Below are 13,443 nucleotides of genomic sequence, written 5' to 3' on the forward strand. Positions count from 1 at the left end.
ACACTATCTCCCCTTTGGCAGCGAGACACCAAAAAGGGCAAAGAGTGACGCTATGACTCCAGGTGATGGGAAGAAGACGATCTCGAACATCACATCTCTGCATCTTCATCATGGGTCGAAAACTGCTCGGCATCGGAGTCGGTCCAATGGCAATTCTGATGAATCCAGTCCTCCTCTTCAGTGATCTGACCCTCAGACCCACTGGCAACTGTTGCTCCCATCTGACGCATGAGCTCCTTGTGGCGCGTCCTGGCATGCTTCTCCGCCACATGAGTCATGTACTGACCATGAGACTCCATGCAGAAAAGCTTCTTCATCTTGCGCTTAAGCTTCTGTGCCCACGGTGGTTCTGTACTAGAGGGGCCAAAGTCCTCCTCATGATCATCAGTAGCAGCCCCACCCTCGGTCCCCATGGCAGCAGCAGCAGACGGACCCCCTGTGGCAGCAGTAGCAGATGGACCCCCTGTGTGAGGCGCTGTCCAATTGTCCTTCTTCCTCAGACGCTTGATCTCATGAGAAACCAAGTCTCCAGTTTCTAGCAACACTCTGGGATAAGTCTGTGCCCAGGCCCTCTCAATGAGCCTCATGTTGAATGGACCATATATAGGGCACTTGCGCTTAGACACGACAGAGAGAAGTTCAGACCACATGACATGAGAAATATCCAGGCTCTCTCCAGTGCTTGCTTCCTTCTCATGCTGACAGAAAAGGAGCATGTCCACGAGGTAAGAGTGGACCATATCCAGATTCCCGATCCGAGGGAAGAGAGTCTCACGGAAGATGCGATGAAGAATGTCCAGATACGGAGACAGCTCATAGGTCTTCTTCTCAGTTACTGGTTGAACTTTCACAGTGCAGTAGGGCCAAAGGGCTTGCTTGTGGGTGGACGTAGCGTTGCGGTGAGGGCGGAAACCGACAGGAGTCTCAAGCCCGTGATCCACCACATCAAGTAACTCCATGAAAGCCTTCCACTTGACCGAAAGCAGCTTGCCATTGGTCATCCATGTCAGAGTCCTCTCGACATCCGTCCCAAGATGGACGGTGGCATAGAATTGAGCCACTAAATCTGCATCGAAATCCTTGTTGAATTGCATGATCCTGAGAATGTTCAGCTGAGTGCACATCTGAAGGGCTTCGCCAAAGTACTCCGGGTCCTTCTCCATAGCATCAGTGTCAATGGAGCGAACATCAACAAAAAGATTCTTCTTGGCCTTGATCACATCAAAGTAGATGGCAAACTGAAAACGGTTCCAGAACGGGCGGTTGACCAAAGTGGGTTCTTGGTCCACCGCATAGGGGTTGCGGCGACGCTTCTCCCAAAACTCCTTGTTGGTCATCTCAGTCACAGTCTTCCCCTTTGGCTTGTTGGCGGATCGCTTCGATTGCTGAGGAGGTGGAGGAACACTTGCAGATGCACTTGCTGGAGGCGGTTGGGTGCTCGAGGAACCACCGGCTGGCTCTGAGGTGCGGTAGCGTTTTGATGTAGCACGCCCGGGGTTGATACGGCGACCTTGCTGCTCGGAATGGTCATCACCTGGAGCCAAACACAAGAACACGCAAAACAACCAGAAAGAACGAGCATAAGCCAACGAACTCAACAAAAATGATCAAGGTAAGGCAGGAAAATGATGGAATTTGGCATGCAGCGGTAGTACCGTGACATGCCCGCGGTAGTACCGCCCCAAGCGGTAGTACCGCCCCAAAGGGAGTGGTAGTACCGCTCTAGGTCAAGCGGTAGTACCGCTCCAAAGAGAGCGGTAGTACTGCTCGAGGCGGAGAAACAGCAGTTTCCTACAGCACGAGGCGGTGAAACAGCGGTTTCCTACTACCGTGGTCAGATCCGGCACTACCGGCCTACCAAATTCAAAAATAATCCTACCAAACTCTAATCGAGATAGTCTAGTTGCCTTCTCCAACCAACTCAAGCCTAGATTTAGCCAAAAATCTAGAGATGCAACCACCATTGCCCCTAAGAAACAAGATCTGAAAACGAGACAAAACGAAAGAAGGAACGGGGGCAATACCGGCATCCATGGCAAGAGAACGAGGTGGGGATCGACTCCACCAAAGGAAATGGAGAGGGACGCCCCGGAGAAGGAGATCCACCGGAGCCCTCCCGCGCGAGTGGAGGCTGGAGAGAGGAAGAGAAAAGAGGGGGCGAAGTGAATGGGTATGGGGGAGAAGAAACCTCCCCCTGCCCCGACTTAACCCCCTGGTCCCGTCCCTCAGCGGTAGTACCGTGCTGGGGGCGGTAGTACTGCTAATGAGCGGTAGTACCGCACACCAACAGCGGTAGTACCGCCCAGCACGCCACGGCAACTAAACAAACAAGGCTTTTGCTCGACGGAAAGACAAAAACGGCAAGAGAAAGAGCACACCAGCAAACGACCCAGACACACCTCTTTAAAAGAGGGCGGTGGCCGAGGCCACCTATGTTTGAGTCAAAAGGTATGGCGCCACGAAGATTTTAACCTTGGGCCCATGACCAAAACTCGTCTTTGAAGCACAAGTACCATCAACAATGGCTAAAATGAAAGACTTGATCAATTTATGCATAATGGGGGAGGGAGAGTTCATTGAGAGAACAACACTCCCCCTATGTCCATGCCTACACCTAAACTAGACAACAAAATGAGCGTGGTGGGGTGTGCAAGGGTTCAAGCCACATTGCTCAAATCAATGATATTTAGCTCATGCCTTAACTCGCGAAATCTTGCTTCATCCAAGGGCTTCGTGAAAATATCTGCAAGGTTGTCATGAGTGTTGACATAGTTGAGCTCGATCTCTCCTCGCCTAATGTGATCCCGGATGAAGTGATACCGAATCTCAATATGCTTCGTCTTGAAGTGTTGCACCGGGTTGAGGGAGATCTTGATGGCACTTTCATTGTCACACCAAAGAGGCACTTTGTCACAAGTGACACCGTAATCCTTTAAAGTTTGCCTCATCCATAGGAGTTGTGCACAACAACTACCGGCGGCAACATACTCCGCCTCAGTGGACGAGAGAGACACACAACTTTGCTTTTTGGAAGACCAACTTACCAAAGAGCAACCAAGGAATTGGCACCCTCCGGAAGTGGACTTCCTATCCACTTTGTCTCCCGCCCAATCGGAATCCGAGTACCCTACAAGCTTGAAGTTTGATCCTCTTGGATACCATAAGCCAAAGTTTGGGGTATGAGCCAAATATCGAAAGATTCGTTTGACCGCCACATAGTGACTTTCCTTAGGTGCGGCTTGAAACCATGCACAAATTCCCACACTCAACATGATGTCCGGTCTAGATGCACAAAGGTAAAGCAAGGATCCAATCATGGAGCGATATACCTTTTGATCCACCACTTTACCATTGGGATCTAAGTCAAGTTGGCACTTGGTGGGCATTGGAGTGGAGGCCGGCTTGACGTCACTTAGCTTGAATCTCTTGAGCATGTCTTGAGTGTATTTGGATTGATTGATGAAGGTTCCTTCTCTTCTTTGCTTCACTTCGAACCCTAGAAAGAACTTCAACTCTCCCATGGAGGACATCTCGAACTTTGAGGTCATGAGAGCGGCAAATTCCTCATTGAAAGCTTTGTTAGGGGAACCAAAGATAATATCATCAACATATAATTGGCACACAAACAACTCCCCTTTGACCTTCTTAGTAAAAAGAGTGGGGTCGATTAGCCCAACTTCAAAACCACGGTCTTGTAGCAACTCGGTAAGGTGGTCATACCACGCACGTGGGGCTTGTTTAAGGCCATAGAGTGCCTTATCGAGTTGATACACATGATCGGGAAAGTAGGGATCCTCGAACCCGGGGGGTTGCTTGACGTAAACCAATTCATTAATAGGACCATTAAGAAAAGCACTCTTCACATCCATTTGTTGTAACTTAAAGTTATGATGAGAAGCATATGCAATCAACATGCGAATGGATTCAAGACGAGCAACGGGAGCAAAGGTTTCACCGTAGTCGATACCCTCGACTTGGGAGTAGCCTTGTGCTACCAAACGAGCCTTGTTGCGAATGATAATCCCATGGGCATCTTGCTTGTTCTTAAATATCCACTTGGTTCCTATGACATTGTGATTCCCAGTCGGTCTTGGCACCAATCTCCACACTTTGTTGCGCTCGAAGTTGTTGAGTTCTTCATGCATGGCATTGAGCCAATCCGGATCTTCTAGCGCTTCATAGACCTTGTGGGGTTCCACACAAGAGACAAACGCGTGATGCTCACAATAATTTGCTAATTGTCTACGAGTGCTTACCCCCTTTCTTAAGCTTCCAAGCACATTCGTCATGAGATGATCCTTGGTGGAGAGCTTGGAAGAAACCTTGGCGGCACGACGCTCTAATTCCTCCTCGGGGGTGAGACGAGGAGTGGTCACTTGATCATCTTGAGCGTCGTCTTGGACTTGTTCTTGTTCTTGAACTTGCTCGGAGGAGAGAACTTGACCTTGGGCATCACTTGATGTGTCAACACCGTCTTGAGCGTGATCTTGCCCTTGGTCATGTTCTTGAGGATGAGGGCCTTCATGTTGTTCTTCGGAAGCGTGTGGGCCTTGGGTTGGTGATGGCTCCACTTGAGTGGAGCTTTGTCCTTCTCCTTCGGCCACAAGGGGTTCCTCAATGGGTAGGATAAAGCCAACACCCATTCTTCTTATGGCTTGGGGAGGAATTTCATCACCTACATCACAAGTGCCACTTTGCTCCACTTGGGAGCCGTTATTCTCATCAAACTCCACGTTACACGTCTCCTCAATAAGTCCCGTGGATTTATTGAGGACACGGTAAGCATGAGAGTTTGTAGCATAGCCAACAAATATGCCCTCATAAGCTCTAGCCTCAAATTTAGACAACCGAACACCTTTCTTGAGAATGAAACACTTACACCCGAATACCCGGAAGTACTTGAGGTTGGGCTTGTTACCGGTGAGTATCTCGTATGGAGTCTTGTTCAAGCCCTTGCGGAGGTAGAGCCGATTGGATGCATGACACGCGGTGTTGATGGCTTCGGCCCAAAAGTTGTACGGAGACTTGAACTCCGCCATCATGGTCCTTGCCGCATCCATCAACGTCCGGTTCTTCCTCTCCGCAACACCGTTTTGTTGAGGGGTGTATGGTGCGGAATATTGATGCTTGATTCCCTCATCACTAAGAAATTCATCCAAGGTGTAGTTCTTGAACTCGGTGCCGTTGTCACTTCTTATTGTCAAGATCTTTGCATTGTGTTGACGTTGTGCTTCATTTGCAAAGTCAATGACGGTTTGTTGGGTCTCGCTCTTCCTTTGAAGAAGTACACCCACGTGTACCTTGAGTAGTCATCCACAATCACCAAGCAATACTTCCTACCTCCAAGACTATCGAAGGATGGGGGCCCAAAGAGATCCATGTGAAGGAGCTCCAAGGGCCTCTTTGAATAAATGATAGTCGTGGGAGGGTGAGCCTTCTCATGTAGCTTTCCTTCGATACAGGCACTGCAAGCACGATCTTTAGCAAAACTAACATTCGTTAGTCCACGGACATGGTCCCCCTTGAGGAGACTTTGCAAAGATCTCATATTGACATGGGCTAAACGGCGATGCCAAAGCCATCCCACATCAACTTTAGCCATTAGGCATGTCGCGGTCTTAGTGGGTCGCTCCGAAAAGTTAATCACATATAGACCGTTCTCGACATGCCCAACAAAAGCTACTTTAAGAGTCTTGCTCCACAAGAGGGCCACGGTATCGATATCAAAGAACGTGGCAAAGCCCATGATTGCAAGTTGACGAACGGAAAGTAAATTGTATGCAAGGGACTCAACAAGCATGACCTTCTCGATCGTGAGATCATGAGAGATGACCACCTTGCCAAGTCCCAATACCTTAGAAGATGAGGCGTCACCCCACTCGACATTGGTGGGCATAGATGGAACTTTGTGCACGTCCACCACCAAGTCCTTGCTTCCGGTCATATGATTTGTAGCTCCGCTATCGAGCAACCATGATCCACCACCGGAAGCAAACACCTACAAGAGATCAATGCTTGGTTTTAGGTACCCATTTTGTAATGGGTCCTTTGATGTTAGTAACAAGGGTCTTAGGAACCCAAATAGACCATTCAATGTACTCATGAAGAGAACCAGCAAATTTGGCATAAACATGCCCATCACTAGCACGGCATAACACATAAGAAGGGTTAAAATTGCCGGCTTTGTTGAGAGGGGTGACATTGCCCTTCTTGACATTGTTCTTATTCTTCTCCTCGGGGCACTCTCTCCCTCCCTCAAAAAGGTTTGCATGAGGGGAGGAGGTCGTTTGGTCTTGTCATTCTTCTTCTTGTTCTTGGAGTCGGGCACGTACCCAACCCCTTCCTTGACCACACTTCCCTTTTGGTTGATCAAGAGATCGTTGAGGTTCTTCTTGCCTTGTATGCAAGTTGCAAGACCTCTCTCAAGTTGCTCCTTCAACTTAGCATTTTCCTCAACAAGATGTATATGCTCACAACACGAGTTAGTAGCATTTGCATTATCAATTAAAACCATATGAGGAAAAGTTGCTTTCTCCTTAGTTAGCTTCACTTGGAGTTGATCATGAGACTCCTTGAGACTAGCGTGAATACCCTTCAAGGCCTTGTGGGCCTTGTCAAGTATATCAAACTCCTCTTTGAGTCTAGCAAGATCAACCCCGAGTTTGGCCTTCTCGGAATTTAGCACACGAGAAACAATGAGGACATGATCATAATCTTTCTTTAACTTAGCATGATCAACGTTGTGTGACTCCTCAAGAGCCAAACGAAGACCACGCTCTTCCTCAAGAGCATTGGAAAGATCCGAAATCTCATCGGCATAGTCACGACTATGCCCTTCCATCTTAGAGATGGTGTCTTCGTGAGCCTCGATCATGTCATTGGCTTCACCAAGTTGTTCCAAGAGAGCAACAAAGTGCTTCTTGGATTTTCCCTTGAGTTTGCCCATAAAGGCCTCAAACTCGTTAGCCTCCACATTAGCTCCCTCAAGTTCATTAATGCTATCCGTCGGGGAAGGATGATTAATGATGGTAGTTTTGATGTTGGAGGTTACCTTGTTGGTGGCTTTAGCCATGAGGCACTTGGCGGTGATGCTCTCATTGGGTGAGTCGAAGAGAGACACCCGTGACGTTGTTGCAATGGCAACGGAGGCCATGGCAACCGACTCATCATCTTCATCATCGTCATCATCCTCATTGTACTCTTCTTGCACAACCAAAGCCTTGGGAGGAGTCTTCTTGGTGAAGTTGTTCTTGTTGGGGAACGACTTGGCCTTGTCCTTTCGGATGAGCTTGCCACCATTGTCTTCCCTCTTCTCATACGGGCATTCCGCAACGAAATGACTCACGTTGCCGCAATTGTAGCAAGTCCTTACACGTTGCTTGCCCCTTGTGCCACTCGAGTTGTTTTTGCTAAAGTTTGGCCTCGAGTTTTTCTTGCTCCAAAATTGCCTTGAAGCAAGTGCCATGTGTTCATGATATGCATACTTCGTATCTTCGGGGTTGCTCTCCTCTTCTTCCTCTTCTTCTTCTTCCACGGTGAGCTTGGCCTTCAATGCAAGGTTAGGCTTCTTTGCCCGTTGAGAACGGAGCACCGCATTGTCGGCGGTCTTGTCCAAAATGTTCATGGCCACAAACTCATCCAACACTTCGCTTGAGGTCAAAGTGTGGAAGTCCGGTCTTTGACGAATGACGGAGGACATGGCCTTGTGATAGGGCATCATTGCCTTGAGGAATTTGCGCTTGATCCAATTGTCATCCGTGTCCTTGCTCCCGTGATCTCGTAGTGAGACCGCGAGTTTGGTTACTCTCCGATAAAGCTCACGAGGTTCTTCATCTTCTTTCATTGCAAACTCATCGGCCTCATCTTGTACCACTTCATAATTGGAGCGTTGAATGCTTGCGCTTCCCCGGTAGAGAGAGACAACACAATGCCATGCATCTTTGGCCAAGGCGAAGGGACGAAGATGAGGTAGGTCTTCGGGTGGAATTGCATCTTGAATGATGAAGAGAGCATTCTCATTGAATTGATTGTCCGCGGCTTCCCGAGGAGTGAAGTTGCTTGGATCATGTGGATAGAAACCTTCTTCAATGATTCTCCAAAGGTTAGTGTTCACATGATTTAAATGACGTTTAAAGCGGTAAACCCAAGAATCAAAATCCTCATTTTTCACAATCTTAGGGGGAGGACCGGCATGATTCAAATGAGTAGAAGGAACCGGTCCACCATAAACAAGTGGTGGTTCCACATGGGCAAAGATGCCGGTGCCATTCTTACCACTAGAAGAAGGAGCCTTTTCACTACTAGCTTCCCCCTTGTCGGGGATAGCATCCGTCACCTTGTTGGCGGGGTTACCCACTTTCAACGGTGCGGTGGATAGTTTAAGCCCCTCAAGAAATTTAGTAAACATGCTTTCAACTTCGGTCGTCATGGAGGTTTTCAATGTCTCCAAGGCCACATTGAACTCCTCACGAGAGACCGAGGTTCCCCCATCTCCCGTAGACGAGATCGGATTCACACCGGAGTGTTCCTCCACACCGTCTACGGTATCAACCATACTCTTTGGATGGTAAAGTCCTTAATAAAGAGACGAGGCTCTGATACCAATTGAAAGGATCGATATGGTTGACTAGAGGGGGGTGAATAGGCAACTACCAATTTTTACTTTTCTTTACCAAATTAAACTTTGCATCAAAGTAGGTTATCTAGATGTGCAACTAGGTGAGCAACCTATATGATGCAATAACAACAAGCATACAAGCAAGCAAGGGAAGAAACACTAAAGAGCTTGCACAAGTAAAGGTAAGAGATAACTAAGAGTGGATCCGGTGAAGACGAGGATGTGTTACCGAAGTTCCTTCCTTTTGAGGGGAAGTACGTCTCTGTTGGAGCGCTATGGAGGCACAATGCTCCCCAAGAAGCCACTAGGGCCACCGCATTCTCCTCACGCCCTCACACAATGCGAGATGTCATGATTCCACTATTGGTGCCCTTGAAGGCGGCGACCGAACCTTTACAAACAAGGTTGGGGCAATCTCCACAACTTAATCAGAGGCTCCCAACAAGACCACGAAGCTTCACCACAATGGACAATGGCTCCATGGTGACCTCAACCATCTAGGGTGCTCAAACACCCAAGAGTAACAAGATCCGCTAGGGATGAGTGGGGGAATCGAAAATTTCTTGGTGGAAGTGTAGATCGGGGCCTTCTCAACCACTCCCGAGCAAATCAACAAGTTTGATTGGCTAGAGAGATAGATCAAGCGAAAATGGAGCTTGGAGCATTTAATGGAGCTTGAGCAATAAATGGAGCTTGGGGGAGGAAGAGGTGAGTGAGAGAGAAGAAGGGGACTCCCTTTTATAGTGGGGGCAACAATCCCGTTGCCCCCCACCAACCAGCCCCGCACAGGGCGGTACTACCGCTGAGAGGGGGCGGTACTACCGCGCCAGCCAGCGGTACTGCCGCGCTGAGGAGACTAGTAGAGAAAGGACCCAAATGCGGTACTACCGCGGTGGTAGGGGCGGTACTACCGCTCCTGGAACGGTACTACCGCTCCTGGAACGGTACTACCGCCTCAACAAGATGCTGAGGACAAGGCGAAGGTGCCAGGCCCCCAGCGGTACTACTGTTGTGGAGCCACGGGCGGTACTACCGCTGTGGAGCGGTACTGCCGCTTGGCTCCTCAGCGGTACTACCGCTGGGTTGCGCGGTACTACCGCTTGGACCCAGACAAGACAAGGAAGAGAGGAGAGATCTCTTCAATGGAAAGGAGATGCTCGGAGGGTGAGAAGTTGATGTGTACGTGATGATTCCACCCATGCAATACCCCAGCGGACCCCCTCTTGATAGTACGGTGCCCTCTACGCAACTAGTCCACCGAGAAAGAAACGAAAGAGCTACACCGTCTTGAAATACACTCCGAGGGGAAGAAAGCGTCTCGTGCCAGGGGAGAATCTGTGAATTATTCAAAGCACAAGATTAGTCCGCAAACATGTTGTCATCAATCACCAAAACTACCTTGAGAGAGATATGCCGTAACACCTACTTTTATCAAATTTAGCATCAAGATCAAGAAGTTCCGAATTCTTAGAATGCCTTCTAGGTAAAGGTGGATCATATTCAGTCCCATCATTATCAAGATTCATATTGCAAAACAAAGATTTAATAGGGGACACATCAATAACTTTTAGATCTTCATCATTATTTTCATAGGAACTAGAAGAACACGCGTTTATAAATGCATCTTTGTTAGCACGCATCCTAGCGGTTCTTTCTTTGCACTCATCAATGGAAATTCTCATGGCTTTGAGAGACGCATTGATATCATGCTTAGGTGGAATAGATCTAAGTTTCAAAGAATCAACATCAAGAGCAATTCTATCAACGTTCCTAGCAAAATCATCAATCCTAAGCAAATTTTCTTCAATCATAACATCAAGGGCATCTTATTATAATTTCCATAAGAATTTTTGTAGGAATTACCATAATTATTAGAGGGGTTACTAGGATAAGGCCTAGGGTTGAAATTTCCTCTATACGCGTTGTTACCAAAATTGTTCCTACCAACAAAATTCACATCCATAGATTCATTATTATTCTCAATCAAACTAGACAAGGGAACATCATTAGGATCAGAAGAAACACTCTTATTAGCAAATAATTTCATAAGTTCATCCATCTTTCCACTCAAAACATTAATTTCTTCTATCGCATGCACCTTTTTAGTAGATCTTTCAGTATGCCATTGAGAATAATTAACCATAATATTAATTAGGAGTTTAGTAGCTTCTCCTAAAGTGATTTCCATAAAAGTGCCTCCCGTGGCCGAATCTAAAAGATTTCTAGAAGCAAAATTCAATCCGGCATAAAAATTTTGTATAATCATCCACAAATTTAAACCATGAGTAGGGAAATTACGTATCATTAATTTCATTCTCTCCCAAGCTTGTGCAACATGTTCATGATCAAGTTGCTTAAAATTCATAATATCGTTTCTAAGAGAGATGATCTTAGCGGGAGGAAAATGTTCCATGAATCAATACTATTTTTAGGCAAAGACGAAAACCAAGCTTTAGCACGATCTCTAAGCGAAAAAGGAAATAGCTTCAATTTAACAATATCATTATCGACATCTTTATTCTTTTGCATGTCACACAAATCAACGAAACTATTAAGATGGGTAGCAGCATCTTCACTAGGAAGGCCGGAGAACGGATCTTTCATGACAAGATTCAGCAAAGCAGTATTAATTTCACAAGATTCAGTATCGATAAGAGGAGCAATCGGAGTGCTAAGGAAATCATTATTGTTGGTATTGGTGAAGTCACACAATTTAGTATTATCTTGAGCCATCGCGACAAACAAGCAATCCAACACATGAGCAAACAAAAAACAAACGGGCAAAAAGAGACAAATAGAGAAAGAGAGGGAGGATAGAGAAACGGCAAGGGTGAATTAGGGGGAGAAAATGAGAGGCAAATGGCAAATAATGTAATGCAGGAGAGAGGGATTGTGATGGGTACTTGGTATGTTGACTTTTGCGTAGACTCCCCGGCAACGGCGCCAGAAATTCTTCTTGCTACCTCTTGAGCACTTCGTTGGATTTCCCCGAAGAGGAGAGGATGATGCAGCAAAGTAACATAAGTATTTCCCTCGGTTTTTGAGAACCAAGGTATCAATCCAGTAGGAGGCTACGCGCGAGTCCCTCATACCTACACAAAAACAATAGCTCAACGCAACCAACGCGCTTAGGGGTTGTCAATCCCTTCACGGTCACTTACGAAAGTGAGATCTGATAGAGATGATAAATAATATTTTTGGTATTTTTGGTATAGAGATGCAAAGTGAAAAGTAAAAGGCAAAGTAAAAACAAAGCAATAATAAAGTGATGGAGATTGATATAATGAGAAAGAGACCCGGGGGCCATAGGTTTCACTAGTGGCTTCTCTCAAGAGCATAATAATTCTATGGTGGGTGAACAAATTACTGTTGAGCAATTGACAGAATTGAGCATAGTTATGAGAATATCTAGGTATGATCATGTATATAGGCATCACGTCCGAGACAAGTAGACCGACTCTTGCCTGCATCTACTACTATTACTCCACTCATCGACCGCTATCCAGCATGCATCTAGAGTATTAAGTTAAAAACAGAGTAACGCCTTAAGCAAGATGACATGATGTAGAGGGATTGTTTCATGCAATATGATAAAAAACCATCTTGTTATTCTCGATGGCAACGATACAATACGTGCCTTGCTGCCCCTTCTGTCACTGGGAAAGGACACCGCAAGATAGAACCCAAAGCTAAGCACTTCTCCCATGGCAAGAACAACCAATCTAGTAGGCCAAACCAAACTGATAATTCGAAGAGACTTGCAAAGATAACCAATCATACATAAAAGAATTCAGAGAAGATTCAAATATTATTCATAGATAGACTTGATCATAAACCCACAATTCATCGGTCTCAACAAACACACCGCAAAAAGAAGATTACATCAAATAGATCTCCACGAGAGAGGGGGAGAACATTGTATTGAGATCCAAAAAGAGAGAAGAAGCCATCTAGCTACTAACTATGGAGCCGTAGGTCTGAAGTAAACTACTCACACTTCATCGGAAGGGCTTGGATGATGATGTAGAAGCCCTTCGTGATCGATGCCCCCTCCGGCAGAGCTCCGGAACAGGCCCCAAGATGGGATCTCATGGATACAGAAAGTTGCGGCAGTGGAATTAGGTTTTTGGCTCCGTCTCTGATTGTTTGGGGGTACGTGGATATTTATAGGAGGAAGAAGTACGTTGGTGGAGCTTCGAGGGGCCCGCGAGGCAGGGGGCGCGCCCTAGGGGGGCGCCCTCCACCCTCGTGACCGCCTCGTGGCTTTCTTGACGGAGGGTCCAAGTCTCCTGGATCTTATCTGATGAGAAAATCACGCTTCTGAAGGTTTCATTCCATTTGGACTCCGTTTGATATTCCTTTTCTTCGAAACCCTAAAACAGGCAAAAAAACAGCAATTCTGGGCTGAGCCTCCGGTTAATAGGTTAGTCCCAAAAGTAATATAAAAGTGGATAATAAAGCCCAATAATGTCCAAAACAGTAGATAATATAGCATGGAGCAATAAAAAATTATAGATATGTTGGAGACGTATCAGTAATTTTCATGACTCCAGAGAATAAGGTGTTCGAACCATCGCAAATAACGAGGAATTGCCGGCTCAACTTCATTCACTGCCCTTTTATGAAGCTTTTGATCCCGCTTGCATAAACTTGTGGTGAAAACGTGCTACTGCCCACTATTCAACTGCTTTGAGTTACTCTGATAACCAGACTCCTACTGTTGATTCCCCTGACCGGACTGTTGACTATAACCACCCTGATTGCCTTCACCTTGGAAACCGGTATTAGAACCGCCACCACCATAACCCGGACCGTGAGAGCCGGAT

Source organism: Triticum aestivum, chromosome 4A, assembly GCF_018294505.1.
Source record: "Triticum aestivum cultivar Chinese Spring chromosome 4A, IWGSC CS RefSeq v2.1, whole genome shotgun sequence".
Classification (NCBI taxonomy): Eukaryota; Viridiplantae; Streptophyta; class Magnoliopsida; order Poales; family Poaceae; genus Triticum; species Triticum aestivum.